The sequence below is a fragment of the Amphiprion ocellaris genome, chromosome 13 (assembly GCF_022539595.1).
Source record: "Amphiprion ocellaris isolate individual 3 ecotype Okinawa chromosome 13, ASM2253959v1, whole genome shotgun sequence".
Taxonomy (NCBI): domain Eukaryota; kingdom Metazoa; phylum Chordata; class Actinopteri; family Pomacentridae; genus Amphiprion; species Amphiprion ocellaris.
The window spans coordinates 1,143,426-1,165,405 of NC_072778.1; the positions used below are offsets into that span (position 1 = coordinate 1,143,426).

The window sequence follows — 21,980 nt, forward strand, 5'->3', positions numbered from 1 at the left end:
TTTGATGAGAACAATCTGAAGCTGCTGGTCTGTAGATGGAGGGTTTACTGCTGAAGTGTTCCTAATAAAGTGCTCTGAGAGTCTACCTGCTGCTGTCTAACATGTTTTAGAAGTCACATGTGTAATCTGTATTATAGTTTGGTATTTTTAAAGTTTTACAGTTCTTCTATAAACATAAAAAAGTGTTTCTGCTGGATAATCAGTGGACATCCGTGGAGTTTTATTGGGTCTTAATGAGGCGTCTTTCGGAGATAATTAGTGTTTCCTTTTCTTTTCTTTCTCGGGAGGTATTTTTGCTTCCTGTGACTGTCCTGACACGTGCAGAAGGTGTTGTTCTCGTTAAAGGACATCTCAGGTGTATTTTTAGTTGTCTTCTTCCAGCTGCCCACCCATGAATTGTCCGTTTTTTCTTCTCATTGCAGCTTTGAAGTCAAACTCTCCCAGAAATCCATGAAACAGAAGCAGCAACTGTTTGGGATCAGCAATTAGCTCTGGTTTTTTTTGTTTGTTTTTTTTTTTTACCTAATATGACTTTATCACAGATAATGATGCAGTTCTGCTTGAGTCGGTGAGGCCTCTGCAGAGCTTCCGGGAGGAGCTTCAGAGTCTGTTTAGCATCTTTGTGAGGAACTAATTAGGGGAAAGTGGGAACGCTGTTTCCTAACAATATCACAAATTTTTATTTTTGTCAAACAGCATGAAACCTGCTGCAGATTTACAGAAGAAGAATCTGGAGCTTTCTAGAGGTTTCCGGAGGTTTGTGGAGGACTCTGAAACTTTCTCATAGTAAATTTTACCTACAGATCTAGTCTAAAATCAGGGAAACAGCATCATTAAGAACAAGCTGATTAACAAAGTCTGAAAAAACTGTGACGATAGAACAAAACATCTGCAGGATTTGACCAAAGTAAACCTCTGGAGTCTGCAGCTACATGATGGTAGCAGTAGTAATGTGGCTAACGCTAGCGCTGATGGTAGCAGTAGTAATGTGGCTAATGCTAGCGCTGATGGTAGAAGTAGTAATGTGGCTAACGCTAGCGCGGATGGTAGAAGTAGTAATGTGGCTAACGCTAGCGCGGATGGTAGCAGTAGTAGTGTGGCTAATATTAGCTTGATACCTTGTAGCAGTGATGTTAGCCACATTTTGACTACTACTACCATCAAAGCTAATGTTAGCCACGTTACTGCTACGACAAATGGCAGCAGCATAAATGTAGCTAACGCTAGCTTTGATGGTAGACTGTCTACCATCAAAACTGACGCTAGCTACATTACTACTACCATCAAAGCTAGCAATAGCCACATTACTAATACTACCATCAAAGCTAACATTAGCATTGTTACTACTACTACCATCAAAGCAAATGTTAGCATTGATGCTAACAGTAGTAGTAATGTGGCTAACATTAGCTTGATGCCTTGTAACACTACTGTTAGCCACATTATGACTACTACTACCATCAAAGCTAATGTTAGCATCATTACTACTACTACCATTAAAGCTAATGCTAGCATCATTATTGCTACTGCCATCAAAGCTAACAATAGCATAATTACTACTACCATCAAAGCTAACGTCATCCACATTATTACTACTACATCAAAGCTAACGTTTGCTACATTACTACTACTACCATCAAAGCTAATGTTAGCATCATTACTAGCATCATTACTACTACTACATGAAAGCTAATGTTAGCATCATTACTAGCATCATTACTACTACTACATCAAAGCTAACATTAGCATCATTACTAGCATCATTACTACTACTACCATCAAAGCTAATGTTAGCATCATTACTACTACTACCATCAAAGGTAGCATTAGCCACATTACTACTGCTACCATCAAAGCTAATGTTAGCATCATTACTGGCATCATTACTGCTGCTACCATCAAAGTTAATGTTAGCCACATTACTACTACTACCACCAAAGCTAATGTTAGCATCATTACTGGCATCATTACTGCTACTACCATCAAAGCTAATGTTAGCATCATTACTACTACTACCATCAAAGGTAGCATTAGCCACATTACTACTGCTACCATCAAAGCTAATGTTAGCATCATTACTGGCATCATTACTGCTGCTACCATCAAAGTTAATGTTAGCCACATTACTACTACTACCACCAAAGCTAATGTTAGCATCATTACTGGCATCATTACTGCTACTACCATCAAAGCTAATGTTAGCATCATTACTAGCATCATTACTACTACTACCATCAAAGCTAATGTTAACATCATTACTACTACTACCATCAAAGCTAGCGTTAGCCACATTACTACTACTACCATCAAAGCTAATGTTAGCATCATTACTAGCATCATTACTGCTGCTACCATCAAAGCTAATGTTAGCCACATTACTACTACTACCACCAAAGCCAATGTTAGCATCATTACTGGCATCATTACTACTACTACCATCAAAGCTAATGTTAGCATCATGACTAGCATCATTACTACTACTACCTTCAAAGCTAATGTTAGCATGATTACTAGCATCATTACTGCTGCTACCATCAAAGCTAATGTTAGCATCATTACTAGCATAATTACTGCTGCTACTATCAAAGCTAATGTTAGCATCATTACTAGCATCATTGCTGCTGCTACCATCAAAGCTAACATTACTCTTGCAGCGGTTTCACAGCAGTAAAACTATGTTCATGCTTTTATTTTGGTGGGGAAGCTAGAATAAACTGCTGTACTGTTCCACACTGACCGAACATTTGTGATTTGCTGGTTTACGCTGCTGCAGAAAGTAGAATAATTCTCCATTTGAACGTTTTAAAGTCACCTCTAGCTGCTGCTGGTCCACTTTATCTCCTCTGAAGTTCTTCCTGAGCTATTACTTCTAAATTCTCCGGGATGACAAACTGTGGAATCGGGGAAATCCCTCAACCTCTTCCTGGAAGTGTGGAGGTTTATTTCAGAAGAGGAATGTGGATCTGGGTGTAGGTACGTTCAGAGGATGCTTCCTCTGGGGGTTTGGATGATAAATGGAGTCTGACGGAGGAGGACCTGGTGTTTGCTGAATGGATGAGATGTTTGGTTAATCGCTGTGGTCCCCTCAGGGCCACATTCATGTACATGGAGAAGCTGCTGAGGGCCATCGGTCACTTCCTGTCTGATGGAGCTTCAACAACAAACTCCTCCTTCAGCAGCTGATAAAACTGATTCTAGTTGTATTTACTAATCCCAGCAGCTGAGCCTGGAAACAGATGCAACTATTAGTACTACTACTACTACTACCAGTACTACTTATGAGAGGAGAATAAAATACTGTAACATGTAAATTTACAAGAATTAAATAAGAAAATACTATGAAAAGGAGGTAGACGTATTCAGGTGCTGGTTGCTGCACATAAACACATTATTATATATACTTATATATTCTATAATATTCTATATACTTAAATATTCTATAATATTATACATGCTTATATACTCCATCAGATTATGGATAGTGGTATATTCTATTTGATATTCTATAATATTAAAGCTGCTGCTGCTGCTTGAGTGAACGTTGATGATAAACATAAACAGGAAGTGTGACTGAATGATCCTGTTTTATTTGTGTTGTTTTTCTGTCCCACTCTCAGAATCCTGCAGACAGAGTCGGTTTGAGGAATAATTTCCATCCTTTAGTCGTCTGACTGACTTCCTGTCGTTAACCCTTCAGTCTGAGGCTGTGCGACGCTAAAATGAGTCTTGAGGAAACATTTGCTCTGATAGTTGTTCTCACAGCGTTCCTCCACAGAACGACAGAAACTCAGTCTCTGTTTGGCTCCTTTCTCTTCAGTGGAGGATTTGAATTCTGCTGGACACCTGGGGAACTTCCTGTTTCTGGACAGAAGAAAATAAAGAATTATGGGATGTCAGAATAACAAAAACCCTGGGACAAATGAAAGTGACCTGCTGTTTCCTCTGAGACGGATTGAGAGGAGGAAGCAGAAAATCTGAGAAAGAGCAGCGAGAAACTGAAATGAGCAAAAAGGACAAAAAAGGACAGAGGTGTGAAAATAGGAAAAGACGAGTGAGTTAGCGATGGTTGCTAGGCAGCGCTGGAGGAACAGCTGATTACTGCTTCAAGTGTCTGATAGGTGTGTTTGTCTGCAGCCAATCTCTGGAGTTTAATACAACACACACCATTCAATCAATCAGTCACACACCTGAGCACAGATGAACACAACACGTGTATATATATGATGATGATGATGATGACAAAGCTGTTGTCCACCATGGAGGACACCTCCCACCCCCTGCAGGACACAGTATCATCACTGGAAGCTCCTTCAGTGACAGACTGCTTCACCCACGGTGTCTAAAGGAGAGATACTGCAGGTCCTTCCTTCCTGCTGCAGTCACACTTTACAATCAACCTGCTCCCAGTAGCTCACTTCACCCACCTACAAACTGTGCAATAAACATGTACATAATGATGCTGTGCAATTTCATAAGAATGTTGCTGTAAATATTGTAGTTTTCTTCTAGAAGGAGAAAATATTTATATCTATGCACTGTGTGCTGCTCTCTTTTTTATTCTGTTCCATCTGCTGGTGTTACACTGTAAATTTCCCCGCTGTGGGATCAATAAAGGTTTAATCAATCAATCAATCAATCTCTCTCTCTCTCTCTCTCTCTCTCTCTCTCTCTATATATATATATATATATATATACACATATATACATACATACATGCATACATATATGCACACATATATATACATATATATGTATGTGCATACATACATATATATATATAGATACATATATATAGATACATATATATATATATATATTATATATATATATATATGTATCTATATATGTATCTATATATATACATATGTATGTATGTATACATATATATATATATATATATATATATATATATATATATATATATATATATATACATACATATATATATTACATACATATATACATACATACATACATACATACATACATATATACATACATATATATATATTTGCATTTTTTCCCCACTTTGATGTTTAAGATCATCAAATAAATGTAAATATCAGACAAAGAGAATCCAAGTAAACTCAAAATGCAGTTTTTAAATGATGATTTTATTTATTAAGGAAAAAAACCTCTCAAAGCAACCTGGCCCTGTGTTACTCCAGTGTCCCCAGTGATTTCAGTGTTTCCAGTGACTCCAGTGTTTCCAGTGTTCCCAATGTTTCAAGTGGTCCAGTGTTTCCAGTGTTCCCAATGGTCCAGTGTTTCCAGTGTTCCCAGTGTTTCCAGTGACTCCAGTGTTTCCAGTATCACCAATGTTTCCAGTATCACCAGTATTTCCAGTGTTTCCAGTGATTCCAGTGTTTCCAGTATCACCAGTGGTTCAAGTATCACCAGTGTCTCCAGTGACTCCAGTGTTCCCAGTGGTCCAGTGGTTCCAGTGTTCCCAGTGTTCCCAGTGGTTCCAGTGTTCCCAGTGGTCCAGTGGTTCCAGTGTCCCCAGTGGTTCCAGTATCACCAATGTTTCCAGTATCACCAGTATTTCCAGTGTTTCCAGTATCACCAGTGTTTCCAGTGATTCCAGTGTTTCCAGTATCACCAGTGGTTCAAGTATCACCAGTGTCTCCAGTGACTCCAGTGTGTGTGTCTCTGTGTTGTGTGTGTTTCTGTGTGTGTGTGTGTGTGTGTGTCTCTGTGTGTGTGTGTGTCTCTGTGTGTGTGTGTGTGTGTCTGTCTGTGTGTGTGTTGTGTGTGTCTCTGTGTTGTGTGTGTCTCTGTGTTGTGTGTGTCTCTGTGTTGTGTGTGTGTTTCTGTGTGTGTGTGTGTGTGTCTCTCTGTGTGTGTGTGTGTCTCTGTGTGTGTGTGTTGTGTGTGTGTGTGTGTCTCTGTGTGTGTGTGTGTGTTGTGTGTGTGTGTCTCTGTGTGTGTGTGTGTGTTGTGTGTGTGTGTCTCTATGTATGTGTGTTGTGTGTGTCTCTGTGTGTGTGTGTTGTGTGTCGGCCTCCTGGGGGAGAGTCCTCTACCATCATGACTGCAGCAGCTCCTCTAACATCTCCACATTAAAACAAACACAGTGACAGCAGCTCCTTCATGTTCCTCCTCCTCCTCCTCTCCACTCATGTCGTCTTTTCAGGAGAAGCTTTCAGACAAACAAGGCTGTTTTCCCTCCTCCTTCCTTCTGCATTGACACTAAGAATGCTTTCAATTTTTAATGCAGCACTGAGAAGAACAACAGGAGAGAGCGGTAATGATGAGCAGCTTTAAACGAGCTCCAAAGATCCTCTCAGCTTTCAGCAGAAAGAGCAGGAAGCTGAGGAGATATCTGCTCTTTGTCTCTGACTATCAAGCTCTGGTTGTTCAGCTGCTCCACAAACATCACGTCGTCCGCTGATAATAGCTTTAACTCTGAAACTCACTGAGGAGCTCCACATTTAAATCTTCTTCCTCTGCAGAGGAACTAATCCCTGATGAGAACAGAGTGTTTCTGCTTCTGTCAGAACATCTACAGTCTGAGTCCTGCTGTTTTTACAGAACTGAAGGGAACTCGACTCTCGGTGGAGCCGCTGACGTTTAACCTGAGAGGTCAAAAAGAACATCCATGGATCAGAGACACCTGGAGAGTTCAGGAATACAGCGACCTCAGCGTCTTCATCACCAGGACAGAGAGAACAGGAAGACTACAGCTCAGAAAATACATCTGGTGCAGCTAGAATTATGATCTGACAAAAACACAATGACTCAGCGAACAGGGAAGCAGCTCTCAGACATCTCAACATCTCAGCATCTCAACATCTCAGACATCTCAACATCTCAGACATCTCATGTATACATATGTATGTTTGTCTAAAGGTTGGTCGTATTAAACTATAACTATATATTATAACTATAACTAAAACTTCTGCCTTAGTTGATGTAAAACTAAATTCAAACTGAGAATGGATGAAACTGGTTTAATAACTAACGATTTCTTAAGGTCTCCTCCTTTCTATGAACATTCCTGGACGGATTAAACTCCTTTAGACTGCAGAGCAGAAGCTCATTCCTGTAACTGAGTGTAGTTTGTTGGTTAAACATGGTTTCAGGAGAAGTTTGGACTCAAGAAGATCCTTTTAATGTGAAAGGTGATGAGCTGCAGCTGTTATGTGACGTTCACACATGTTTGCTTCTTTCAGCTGTGACGTCCATCAGATAAACTGAGGAGACAAAGAGCTGCTGATAGCCTCCACACTAAAAGCCTCCTCTCCCATCTCCATGTTCTTTCTTTCTGTGAATCTCCTGGAATCTGCCGGCTTTGTGAACGTGTCACAGTTTGTGGCAGGTACCAACCCTCGACGCCTCGTCCTGTCAGCCGACACGACAAGGACAAAAGGCCGCCAGACGAGCAGATGTAGCCGAGCAGAGTGGTGACCTCGCAGCAGAATGGCTTCGCTTCACCTCTCCTGGTCTCGGCTCGACCTCCGCCGCTGAAAATCACAAAATAAAGTCGACACGAGCTGCTGGCTGTCGAGCGAAGACGGGAGGACAAATGGAGACGTTGAGAGAGGAGATGGAGGCGAAGCAGCTGGTTCCTGGAAAGAGAAGCAATCGTGCTTCAAACTGAAATAATACTGATCTTAATTAGAAGGAGAACATTTCCTCTGGGGGATTCTCACATCGCTAAAGAAATCTCCACAATCTACTTCTTTACCTGTTTCTGAGGTAATGCAGCTTTTCAAGAATCCCTCGGCAGTAATCTCCCCTCCACACACCAACAGGCTCCATGATCTCACCAGCTTCTAAAAGACAAGAAGAGATGGTTTGTTCAGCTGGAGGATGTTTAACAGCTGATGGATCAAAACTGTTGGTCTGAGCTAGTATGGATGGTCAAGAGTCAACCAAGAACCATCAGAAAGCAGGTCTGAATGAATGAGAAGCTGCTGGAGCACAGCTGTCAGAGTCCACAGGGTTCTAGAGGATCCATGAAGAAGGAAGTTCTTCCTCTAGAAGCAGAACCTTGAAGCTCCACTCAAGTCTGCTGCTGATCACATGGACAAAGAAAAGACCTTCTGGAGGAAAGTTCTGTGGCCGGATGGAAGAAAAACTGAAGGTGAGGCCCTCAACCCCAAGAACATCAAACCTATCATCAAGCATGGAGGTGGCAGTATCATGCTCTGGGGCTTTCTAGAAGTACTTCTGGACTGGTTTCAGAGTGCATGTTGGACTGGTTCTGGACTTTCTTGAGACTGGTTTATGTTTGGTTCCAGTCTTGGTTCTCCTGGTTTTGGATGTGATTTAAAGTTGGTTTAGGATTTATTTTACTCTGGATCTGGTCCTGGATGAGGACTGGTTTCAGAGGGTCTTGGGCAAGTCTTGGACTTTTTAAGGACTAGTTTAGGTTTGGTCCCAATTTTGTTCTGGTTTTTGACCATTTTTAGGACTGGTGTCAAACTGTATTCTGACTGGTTCTGAACATTTTTGGACTGATTTAGGTTTGATTTTGGTCCCAGTTTTAGACTTTTTTAGGACTGGCTTCAGGGTTAGTTGTGGTTCAAAATTACTTAATATTTTTTTTCCCAAAATGACTAAAAAAATGGTCCAAAATGACTAAAAAGTGGTAGAAAATGACTTAAAATTGATCCAAAAGGTTTACAATTTGCCCAAAATGACTCAAACTTGTCCAGAATGACTAACATTTGGTTCAAAATGACTCAAAATCTGTCCAGAATGACCAAAACTCTCCAAACGGATTCAGAATTTACTTGAAACCTGTCCAAAATTACTTTAAAAACTAGTAAACTCAAAGTTGGTCAGAAATGACTTAGTTTGTGGTAAAGAAATGGTTCCATCAGGCTAGAATGAAGGTTCTAGACTGGTCTCCCTAAAGTCCTGACTTCAACCCATCAATCGTTTCCACTCTGTTATATTATATAATGTTTTTCAGCATCAGATTTCCTCAGAAGTCCTAAATGTAAAACAAGAACCCAATTAAACAAATGAAACAGAACTCTACAGGTGATCATGTATTTATTGAAGGAAATGAATCAACAGCAGCATAGACTGAAAATACCAAAAACCAAACGTCCTGCACATCGCTTTGGAAGAATCTGAGCTGACTCAGTCATCCAGAACAGCTTCAGGTTCCTCCTCAACATCTCTCCCAGATGAAGGTCAAGACTGTCACTCGTTCATTCTAGAACTTCATTCTTCTCTAAATGTTTTTCGCTTCAGTCATTGTGTTCTTTGAGCTGCCGTCTGGCTTCGTGACCCACTTTCTTCTGCCGTTCAGACGGATATTCTGACAGTTTTCTTTAGAATCTGCTGCTGTAATTCAGAATCCATCTTGCCATCAATAGAAGTAAATTGCCTTGGCCCAGATTCAGCAGAACAGACAGGAACCTGGAGGACACCTCCATGGAGTCTGACTTTACATACATGAGAGTGGCTTTATGAAGAGTTCCTCAGGTTAAAACATCATTTATTTTCAGAAAGTTCAGCCTGATGCTCTGATTTAAAGACTGACATGAAGCCGACAGCTCATTGAAGCCATTTTAGTGAATAATCTGATGAAACCGACTCCAGAGTCGACACTGATGGACTCCAAAGGCTTTGATTAACTTCTGAAAAAGTTCCACCTGAACCTCCTGAGATGAATCTGGTTCTTCATCTCCAGTAACTTTATTAATGATTAGAGTTCTACTTTCAGACTGGGAATATTTCCAGAGCTCCATAGAGGTGGGTCCAGATTTATGACTTTCAAATGGACTTTTTCCATCAGACCTTCATCAGTCCATCTCATGAAGCTGACTAGAATAATCCACTGCTCAGTAAAACTAAAAGTCTGTCTACTGATGGTGTTCAGACTGAAAACAGCCTCAGTGACACATTTCTGTGGATTTAGAAACTCTTGTCAGAACAGAAACTTTCCAGTTCTTCTAAACACAGAATAAACTTTATGATCAGCAGAGACGAACACAGAGCAGCAGGACTAAATAAAAAGCACTCCGACGGACAGTAAAAGAAGTAAATCCAGTGTATGGAGGGATAAAGCTGCCAAACGAAACAGGAATGAAAGACCTGAAGGGAAACCAGCCGAGAGTGGTTTGTCCTGACGTCTTCAGATGGAGATTTAACAGGCAGCCGATGTTCTATCTCTCAGGAGACAAGGATCTGCCGTCCATCATGTTTAGTGAGAAACAACAACTAGATGTCCGTTTATAGTGTCAGCTCTGAAGAAGTCAGGACAGTCATATGCTGACTGACAGGAGTCACATCTGCTGGGAGTCTTCAAGAGCCAAACATCTCCTGGGGGAAGCTGTTCGAAGTAAACCTATAGGACTTAGAATAATTAAAGCAATCATTTCATACTACTACTATTACAACTACTACTACTATTTATAATCTGTCTGTAGAAACGCTTAAAAATACACCATCTCAGATTTGGTTTAGTTCACTTGGTTATTTGGGAGGAAAAAACACATTTGCCAGAGATATTTTTCACATTTTAATTAGGAAACCATTTTAAGGGTCCTCCATGAACACCAACATCTAGACTTCTATGGACATCTAGACCTCTGTGAACATCTAGACCTCTGTGAACATCTAGACCTCTATGAACACCAACATCTAGATCTCTGTGAACATCTAGACCTCTGTGAACACCAACATCTAGACCTCTGTGAACATCTAGACCTCTATGAACACCAACATCTAGACCTGTGAACACAAACATCTAGACCTCTGTGAACATCTAGACCTCTGTGAACACCAACATATAGACCTCTGTGAACATCTAGACCTCTGTGAACATCTAGACCTCTGTGAACATCTAGACCTCTGAACGCCAACATCTAGACCTCTATGAACATCTAGACCTCTATGAACACCAACATCTAAACCTCTGTGAACATCTAGACCTCTATGAACACCAACATCTAGACCTCTGTGAACATCTAGACCTCTGTGAACATCTAGACCTCTATGAACACCAACATCTAGACCTCTATGGACATCTAGACTTCTGTGAACATCTAGACCTCTATGAACATCTAGACCTCTATGAACACCAACATCTAGACCTCTATGGACATCTAGACCTCTGTGAACATCCAGACCTCTATGAACACCAACATCTAGACCTCTGTGAACATCTAGACCTCTGTGAACACCAACATCTAGACCTCTATGAACATCTAGACCTCTAAGAACACCAACATCGAGACCTCTGTGAACATCTAGACCTCTGTGAACATCTAGACCTCTGTGAACACCAACATCTAGACCTCTATGAACATCTAGACCTCTATGAACACCAACATCTAAACCTCTGTGAACATCTAGACCTCTGTGAACATCTAGACCTCTATGAACACCAACATCTAGACCTCTATGAACACCTAGACCTCTATGAACACCAACATCTAGACCTCTATGGACATCTAGACCTCTGTGGACATCTAGACCTCTATGAACACCAACATCTAGACCTCTATGGACATCTAGACCTCTATGAACACCAACATCTAGACCTCTATGGACATCTAGACCTCTGTGAACATCTAGACCAGTGATCATCAACTGGCGGCCCATGGGCCGAATCCTGCCCGCCGAACCGTCCAATCCGGCCCGCGACTGGATTCCAGAATTGTGAGGATCAAAGAGAAAATATCATGTGGTCCACACTATTAAAGCAACTGAAAACAACAATAACTGAGACTCTTAACTATCAGTAATCCCCACCATTTATGACTCTATTTAGGCTACATTCCGAAATGAGGACAGACTCGCTGCACTGTTTAACATTTATTATTTCACACAGTTTTGTTTTTTTTTTTTTTTAACGTAACTTTTCCTCATGCCCTTATTTAACATTTGGTTTTTATTTCAAAGTCTCAACAACAAGCTTCAAACTAGTAGACTTCTCAGGACAAAAAAAGGAGGAAAAACCAACTGGCATAACTTAAAATAGCATGGTAAATAAATACTAACCTGGTACCAGAACAAAACAGGTCACAAATAATGTTGGCACATCAAATAAAACGTTAAGTGGGCTATAGCGATTTCAGATCACAAGGCTGAAATGGGCTCCTCACACTGCTTAATGGCTGAAGTTACATTTCCCCTCTGACACCAACTTTTTCATATCAGGCTTGGCCGCTGTCAGACTTATGTGCAAACAGTCCTCCAAAGACTGGTTTGACAGTCGGTTCCTCTCGTGTGTTTTTATCGAGTTGATCTTGGAGAACGCAGCCTCGCAGGTGTAGGTTGAACCCAACATGGTGAGCACATACATAGCCAGCGTCTTCAATGTGCCATAGTCCTCGGGACAAGACACCCAGAATGTGCTCAGGCTTTCAGCACCATGGAGAGCAGCCTGGATTTCAGCCAGCTCGCTCTGAATGGACGCCTCGTCCAACGGCATCATTTTCACCACGTTTGTGGAGAATTCTCCACTTGGGCTGATGGTGAATGGGTCACGCACAAATCCAGTGACATCCCTGGAAATGAAAAAGTCATGGAATCTAGCAGAGAAGTTGTCTTTTAATTGTGTGATGAATGTCTTCATCTTGTCTGTTACGTTGCTTTCTCCCACCGTCTTCAGTGTGTTGAAGTGCAGCAGCCTCTCTGACAACAAATCTGCATGGAACAGATCAAGTTTGTTCCCAAAGGCATCAAGTTTTTCCACCAAATCCCCCACTGATTTTTCTTTTCCTTGCAGCTGGAGATTAAGTGCATTCAAATGGGAGAAAATGTCTGTTAAAAACGCAACATTGCACATGTATTCTCTGTCTTGCATGATGCGGAGATGGTCAGCTGCCGCTTTTGATTTCCTTTGTTTCAAAAAATCCACTACTTGGGCATGGAGTTCAACGAAGCGCTCCAGTGCTTTGCCCTTACTGAGCCAGCGCACGTCATTGTGGAGTAACAGGTCATCATGAGAAACCTGGGATTCCAGCACAAATTTACGGAACAGGCAGTGCTGCGTGCTTGAATTTCCTCTGATGTGGTTAATAATTTTCATGGTTTTCTCCATCACCTCTTTGAGCTCCCTGCTTAGCTTTGCACACAGCACGCTTTGATGGATAATACAGTGAAGTGCGTTAGGTTTAGAAGCGACAGTCTTTATTCTGCTCACAAGACCCTTGTTTTTGCCAATCATGGCAGGTGCACCATCTGTCACTGTCGGGTTGATTTAATCCAGGGACAATCCATGGCTTTTAAAAAAATCCTCCAGTTTTCCAAAGATGATGTCAGCAGTGGTGTTGTCCTCTAGCGGAAGCAATGCCAGCAGCTCCTCTCAGAAATCTTTGCCATCAAAGTATCTGACAAAAACGCACAACTGTGAAATATCCGTGTTGTCAGTGGACTCATCAATAGCCAGTGAAATGTATTTGGCTTCCTTGATCCCGTCAATGACAGCTGGCTGGACATGCTCTGCCAAGACGTGGACACGACGTGCAGCAGTTGAAGCAGAGAGAGGCATTTGTTTGACAGATACAATAACTCTGTCCATGGATTTGTCGGGGGCAAGTTCCTCCAGAACGGTGACCATGCTCTCCTTTAAAAGCTCACTTTCTGTGAAAGGCCGGTTATGTTTGCAAAGCACCCAGGCAGCCTGCAGAGATGCACACGTTACTCTCTCTTGATCAGTTAAAGTTCCAGTAATAATGCCATTTGCACGGGTGCAGGCAGATTTCAATGTGGCCATTTTTCTATGACGGGCCTCTGACTGCTCAGGATATGAATCCTTGGAATTTGTATGTTTGTGTTGTGGTGACGGCGCAGATTATATTCTTTTGCAACAGCAACAGTTTCGTTGCAAATGAGGCATACAGGTGACGCATTTCGGAAGGTTGGCATGATAAATGCCTACTTTTCAGTCCAGTCATTTTTAAAGGATCTGTTTTCCACATCAACTTTTCCTTTCATGGCCTTTGAGAGTTCCATTTTACCTGTGTTAAGAAGCCTTTTCCTTTCACTTCCATGCTGTTTGTTTTTCAAGTGCTCTATAAATAAAGTTGACTTAATTGAGTTGAGGCAAAATATCTCTATCACTCCTGGTGGTTGACTGTGGTATAGGTGATAGGAGCCTGACTCATAAAGGCTCAAAATGCCTTCAGTTTTGTAATGAAATGAAAAAAAATATAAACAATAAACATCAAATAATAATGTTATGCCAAAATTTGATTTTTATTTAATTTTTGTTTGAGGGTCCGGCCCCCAAGGTGACTGTCCAGTAAAATTCTGGCCCTCTGACAAATATAGTTGGTGACCCCTGGTCTAGACCTCTATGAACACCAACATCTAGACCTCTATGGACATCTAGACCTCTATGGACATCTAGACCTCTATGAACACCTAGACCTCTATGAACCCCTAGACCTCTATGAACCCCTAGACCTCTATGAACCCCTAGACCTCTATGAACCCCTAGACCTCTATGAACATCTAGACCTCTATGAACCCCTAGACCTCTATGAACCCCTAGACCTCTATGAACACCAACACCTAGACCTCTATGAACACTAACACCTAGACCTCTATGGACACCTAGACCTCTATGGACACCTAGACCTCTATGGGCATCTAGGCCTCTATGGACATCTAGACCTCTGTGGACACCTAGACCTCTGTGGACACCTAGACCTCTATGGACACCTAGACCTCTATGGACATCTAGACCTCTATGGACATCAACATCTAGACCTCTATGAACATCAACATCTAGACCTCTGTGAACATCTAGACCTCTATGAACATCAACATCTAGACCTCTATGAACACCTAGACCTCTATGAACATCTAGACCTCTATGAACATCAACATCTAGACCTCTATGGACACCTAGACCTCTATGGACACCTAGACCTCTATGGACATCTAGACCTCTATGGACATCTAGACCTCTATGGACATCAGGACCTCTATGAACACCAACATCTAGACCTCTATGAACATCTAGACCTCTATGGACATCTAGACCTCTATGAACACCAACATCTAGACCTCTATGAACATCAACATCTAGACCTCTATGAACACCTTGACCTCTATGAACTCCAGGTTCTGGTTCTTACCAATGAGTTCACATCAACATTTAATCTAAATATCCAAAAACTGGAACCTTGTCTGGTCAAACTTTAACCCATCAGATTTTACTGATGTTAGCGCCTCAACAGTTGGAAAAATGTGGATCAAAGACTGGATTTTAGTAGAAATATGGATCTCCTTTGATCTCATTATGATCTCTTGTTACCAGACATCTCCTTTAACCTTTAGATGCATCAGTGGTCGTTTTCTTTCAATATCTTTGTTATGAGAAGTTTGTGTCATTTCATTTTCCAGCTGTTCCTCAAAAAATATATTTTTGATGCCATTCCATTTATATGATTTTATATCTTTTTGAAGAGATTTTGCTATTTTTTGTGGTGATATTGCATCTTTTTGTTGTGATTTTGCATCTTTTTGAAGAGATTTTGCACCTTGTTGTCTTAATTTCACCTCTTTTTCTTGTGATTTTGCATGTCTGTGGAGATTTTGCATCATTTTTAAGTTCTCTTTTACACTTTTAAAGAAACTGTAGTATTTGTATGACTATCCCGAGCTCTTTATCTCTGATAAAATCATACTAGAGGTGATGGAGGGACGGAGACCAGCAACAGCTGGAGGAAAAGAAAATGGATGTTTTTCATTCTTCTACTGCTGTTCTGTGTAATATTCTTCTTTTTCTATAATCAAAATGATCAAAATCTGTTATAAAGTGAAAATAAACATGAAATCATTCCTGTGTGGACAAAAAACATAAAACAAACAATAATAGAAATGATTATTCTGAACCAAAATGACATAAAAACACATTGATTCTTATTTCAGACCTGCTGATGGAAGAGTTTCGGTCCAATCACTGGAGCATCTGAGGGTTAAGAGCAGAAAGTTTTTCCAGTTCCAGGGTTTTCTCTCTGCAGCAGCTTCATTTTAAAGGCAGAAGCAGCTTCAGACGGCTCCTGAAAACACAAATGCTCCACAGAAAATCACACAGCAGCATCTCTGCATCGGTCTGCATGATCAGATCCAGCCTGTCACACTGAGCTTCTCCTCCTGGACCCGGCGGGTCGCTGCAGAGACGCTCAGCCAAAACATCTGAAGAATTCCCTCTAAAAGCAGAGTGTGGCAGCATGGGGGGATTCTGGGGGAAAATAGAAAGATTTATTCTGGCTTTTTGTCACGGTTTTAATCCTTCATATTTGTGTGGCTGGCCCTGTGGGAGCGTTGCCGCTGGCGCTGGACAGAGCTGCTGCCGGACAACAAAAGGAGAGTTTCTCCTCTGGGCCTCCCGGGGTTCAGATGACCATCGATCCTCCGACTGATAAACACAAAGTGCTGCAGCTCGACTGTCAATTACCCAGAGTCCTCCCTCTGAACGCTGCTTTACATCCACACACAACGGCGTCCAGCTTCTTCACAGAGTACTTCAGAAGTTTCCTCCAGTGCTCTTCACCCACTCCTCTCCTGGGACTCCCTCAGACCTCCTCAGGTCCCCTCCAGGCCCCCGTTCGGCCCATCACATGCCTGGAAAGGGGCTCCTGGTGGTGGAGGGCTCCCCCGTGGATCCTCCAATTAGCCCGGGCCGAGGCTGGAGAAGTAGAGCGAGGACCTCCCCAGAGAGAGCAGGATAATAGATGACCCTTTGTCTGTTTTTCCGCTAAGGATTCTGAATCAATTGCAGCTCGTGTCGCTGGCAGTTTGGAGGTAAAGTGGAGAAATGTTCTGTCAGAGTGAAAATAAGCAGCTAAAAGTGATCTACTGACAGTTTCACCTACATCTGCTGCTCTTTTCTGGGTTTTTATTGTTTTCATGTCAGCTGCAGGCAGGAACAAGTTTCCATCAAACATCTCCTGAATCAGACCGACGTTATGGAGGATTTCACCTCTTTTAGAAGAGATTTTGCATCTTTTTGCTGTGATTTTGCATCTTTTTGTTGTGATTTTGCATCTTTATTCGTGAAACTTTGCATCTTTATTCGTGAAACTTTGCATCTTTATTCGTGAAACTTTGCATCTTTATTTGTGAAACTTTCCATCTTTATTCGTGAAACTTTGCATCTTTTTTCGTGAAACTTTGCATCTTTTTTCGTGAAACTTTGCATCTTTTTCGTGAAATTTTGCAACTTTTTTGTGAAATTTTGCATCTTTTCTTGGGATTTTGCATCTTTTTCTTGGGATTGTGCATCTTTGGTAATTTTTGTGGTGATTTTGGCTGTTTTTCCCGGAATATTGAAACCTTTCAGTGTACTTTTGGCTCTTTTTGGGGTGATTTTGTGTCTTTTTATGGTAATTTTGGTCATTTTTGTGAAATTTTTCCAGACTTTTTTCGTTATTTTAGCTGCAGTTTTTCCCAGAACTCAGATGCATTTCTCCTCCTAAATATCATGGTTCTAGCTGCTGGACTAATGAAGTTCTGAGGCTCAGAAATGATGGAAAAACCCTAACCCATTATAAAGTGATAAATCTGGACCCACCTCTATGGAAATATTCCCAGTATGAAGGTAGAACTCTGATCATTGATAAACTTACTGGAGATGAAGAACCAGATGTTCTGAGGAGGTGAGGAAGGAACTTTAGTCCTATTTGGTTGATTTTTTTTATGCTGAATTTGAGTTTTTGTGGAAATTTCACCTGTTTTGTGGTGATTTTGGTTATTTTTGCTGGCATATTTGAACTTTTCAAGCTAGTTTTGGCTCTTTGAGGTGATTTTGTGTCTTTTTGTTGTAGTTTGGATGATTTTTGCGGTAATTTTGCATCTTTCAGTGGATATTTTGTGTCTCCATGTGGTATATTTGCATCTTTTTGTTGTGATTTTAGGTCTTTTTGTGCTGATTTTGTGTTTCTTTGTGGTAATTTTGACCTTTTTTGGTGATTTGGTCTCTCTTTTTAATGAAGTTACTGGACATGAAGATCCAGATGTTCTGAGGAGATCAAGAAGGAACTTTAGTCCTATATGGTTGATTTGTTTTGTGCTGAATTTGAGTTTTTGTCTCAATTTCACCTGTTTTGTGATAACTTCCATCCTTTTTGTGGTGATTTTGGGTCTTTTTGTGATGATTTTGTGCTTCGTTGTGGTAATTTTGGCCTTTTTTGGGGGGCAATTTGGTCTCTTTTTTAAATAAAGTTACTGCAGATGAAGAACCAGATGGTTTTGGGTTGTAATTTTGCTTCTTTAGTGGAGATTTTGTGTCTTTCTGTGGAATATTTACCTATTTGTGCCGATTTTGTGTGTTTTTGTTGTAATTTGGACCATTTTTGTGGTAATTTTGCATCTTTCAGTGGATATTTTTTGTCTCCATGTGGTATATTTGCATCTTTTTGTGGTGATTTTGGGTCTTTTTGTGCTGATTTTGTGTCTTTCGTTGTAGTAATTTTGGCAATGTGGTCTCTTATTTTAGTAAAGTTACTGGAGATGAAGAACCAGATGTTCTGAGGAGGTTCTGGTAGAACTCTGATCACTGAAAAAGAACCAGCAGTTCTGAGGAGAACCAGTGATTGAAACTGAACCACTTTAACTCTGATCATGTAGATAAATGTTCATATTTAATATTTTAATATCTAGTATTAAACCAGCATCAGAGAGTGTCGCTGGTGCTGAAGATAAATCCACAGAAACACAAACAGAAGGAAAATAAAAATGGAGTTCAGATTGTGTGAGGGAGGATATTTACCCAGAATCCTTTGCTTGGTTAAATCTACAGTTTCCTCTAAGCTCCTCCAGAAAGGATTGAATTAAGGAGACGCACAGAGTCTGATAGCAGAGGTAAAGTTTCCTGGAAGTCCTTTTGAGCAGGACAATGAAGGAGCAGAATTAAAGGAAGTTGGAGAGTGGAGATTAGCGAGGAGACGTGAGGACGAGCAGCTGGCCGGGACAGATACAGCAGCTCCAGACCTTCAGTAAACAAACGGTGATTTATGGAGAACGTCAGCGAACCGACGGCCTCACAGAGGAACACTGAGACGCCGCAGGTTTTCTCTCACTTTGTCTTCGCTCTTTGTCAGCCTGGCATCTCCGGCGGCTCGTGATTGGACGGCTGACAGTCCACCTGAGGCCGCTCTTTGTGTCTCCTCAGTGATTAATCATCAGCTCCTCCGTGGTGGAGCTCATTTACGGCTCGATTCACTGCCTTCATCATCATGAGGGCTGAGTGGGAGGAAACGGAGCTGGACCATCACAGCATCACGATGTTCACGTTCACGAGGGTCTCCAGGGTGGGAATGAAGGTCCAGCAGCTCCACTCAGGTCACTAGTGGCTTCTACAAGAGGAACTAAAAGCTGCAGGATTTCACTCAGAAGGACTGGAGGAAGAACATGAGAAGAGTTTCATCCCAGAGAGAAACACCAGCAACCCAAGAACAGGAAAGACGGAGCAGAAAGTTCTAAATCTGTCTTCAACCTTTATTGAACCTCGTTTAGTGAGAAACTCTCCATGTGGACACGGTGTGTTCAGAGTCTCCTGGTTTATAGAAACAGGAGGAGGTTTTGCATCTTTTTGTGATAATTTTGTTTGTTTTGTGCTGATTTTACATCTTTATCTGGTGATTTATGTCTGTAATAAATTAGCATCTTTTTCTAGTGGTTTTGCATCTTTTAGTGCTGATTTTGTGTAATTTTCCTGGTGATGGTTTGTTTTTGTGGGGATTTTGTATCTTTTTGTGTTTTTTGCATCTTTGTGTTGTTGCTGCATCTTTTTCTAGTGATTTTGCATCATCTTATCGTGATTTTGTGACTTTGTCATAATTTCACCTCTTTTTAGGGGGGGGATTTTGCATCTTTTTGTGATATTTTACATCTGTTTTGTTTTTGCATCTTTTTGTGATCATTTTGCCTTTCTTTGTGGTAATTTTGCATCTTTTGTCTTGATTTTGCATTGTTTTGTGATATTTTTGCATCTTTTTGTTGTGATTTTGCATATTTTTGTATCTTGTGATATTTTTGCATTTTTCGTTGTGATTTTGCATCTTTGTGATATTTTTGCATCTTTTCTTGTGATCGCTTTGTGGTAATTTTGTGTGTTTTTCTAGTGATTTTTGCATCTTTTTATGGTGATTTTGTGACTTTTTCTGATAATTTCGCCTCTGGTGATTTTGCATCTCTTTTTGGTAATTTTGTGTGTTTTGTGGGGATTTTGCATCTTTTTGTGACTGTAATCATTTTGCCTTTCTTTGTGGTAATTTTGCATCTTTTGTTGTGATTTTTCATCATTTTATGATGTTTTTGCATCTTTTTCTTGTGATTTTGCATCTTTTTGTGGTAATTTTGTGTGGTTTTGTTGTGGTTTTGCATCGTTATATGGTGATTTGTGTCTCTGTCGTAATTCTGCATCTTTTAGTGATTTTGCATCATTTTATGGCGATTTTGTGTTTTTCTGTTGTGATTTTTAATTTTTTTGTGGCAATTTTACCTTTTTTGTGGTGATCTGGTATCAGTTTTTAACCAGAAGGAAAGAAGAACCAGAGCAGACTCTTCTCCTGGACCCAGACGTGGTCCTCAGTCGTCTCCTGTCCTTCACATCTGATCTTCTGGCCTGGATGTGGAAGCACAAAGAGCAGCTGTGACATCAGCGGTGGTGAAACCGAACGTTTCAGATGTTTTATCTCCGTGACCTCCGTCTCTCTGCCAGAAACCTCCTCTGAGACGAGATAAGGCTGCTGGAGGAGAGAAGATGGAGTCCGTGGAGTTCCCATTCATCACGTTTAGATCAGTATTGATCAGCTGGCGGGGCGGCAGCAGATTTACAGTGGCCTTTTACCGCCTCGATGGGAGCGTTTGACCCGTCCAGTGGCTAAAAGCTTCTCAGCTGCAGCAGACGTGACGGCGATGAGATCCTCTGACGTATCAATCATCTGCAGACAGGATGTGAACATCTAAACATGTCAGCAGAAAGAAGCTTTTACGGCTCACACACTCCAGATCAGACGTCACAGCGCTTTACAACAAACCAAATCGTGCTTTAATATCTGGGAGATTTATGGAGGCTGCCGACCTTTAATCAGCTGCTGCTTTATGGGCCTCGCTGAGTCACTCCGGACCCGATCTGGACCCGAGGTTCTGCTGGCGCCGTCGCATTTTATCCTCCAGATGAAGCAGGCGTCTGTCAGGTAATGAGACGAGGAGCTGGAGAAGAAACCAGAGAACGAAATACAGAGTAAAAAGTGAAACAGATGTGAAAAAACTTCCACTTTTTCAGTCAGTAAGTCAACAAAGACGCAAAGCAACCACAAAGAGACACAAAACGACCACAAAGAGACACAAAACAGCCACAAAGAGACACAAAACGACCACAAAGAGACACAAAACGACCACAAAGAGACACAAAACGGCCACAAAGACACACAAAATGACCACAAAGACACACAAAACGACCACAAAGAGACAACATTAATTTCATTAATCATTAACGGTCCTTTAATCTCTATTAAACAGAAAATAGGCCCTCACCAGCAGCTTCAGAAACTCTTCTAAAGTTCAAACTTGTAGATTTTCTCCTCAGTTTCTTCTCTGCAGCTGGACGGATCCTGTTCATGAATCACAAATGGAGGAAGTGGTGAGTTTGCTGCAGGTGCTGCTCTGAAAAGGCTCTGAACATGAAAACACCTGCAGCTGAAGGTCCATGAATTCATCCAATCACAGCTGCACACCTGCTCAGCATTTCAGGAGATAATATCTGGAAAACAGAGCCGAGTTTCTAACCATCCAGACTGTTGGAACCGTGTAGAAATATAGAAACACATGAGCTGAAGATTTGAGTTGATTCTTTCTGAGATAAAGTTCAGCTGCTCTGAAATCAGCTTACGTTGTTTCTCCTCAACACACCTGCAGGAGAACTAAAGGTTACCGACTCATTTTCTGTTTCTCAAGTGTGCAGAATAATTTAGAATAAATCAGAGATGTGGTCAGAAAACTCTCCTCCACAGTATTTTTACAGCTGGTCCTGAATCTGCTGCTGCAGATCT

At 41.2% G+C, this 21,980-nt stretch overlaps 1 long non-coding RNA gene across 2 annotated transcripts; it reads right to left on the reverse strand.

The window, feature by feature from the left end:
• Nucleotides 1-2,809: 2,809 nt before the first annotated feature.
• LOC111563096 (uncharacterized) lies at nt 2,810-21,604 on the reverse strand. 2 transcript variants are annotated; one of them, XR_008603683.1, is made up of 5 exons: nt 21,466-21,604; nt 21,011-21,141; nt 20,777-20,870; nt 20,429-20,551; nt 2,810-3,861 (listed from the first exon to the last, which is right to left on the reverse strand). It is a non-coding gene; the product is annotated as an uncharacterized LOC111563096 (long non-coding RNA). The 2 variants fall into 2 exon arrangements; XR_008603682.1 differs by having other exon boundaries at nt 20,429-20,870.
• Nucleotides 21,605-21,980: the final 376 nt, after the last annotated feature.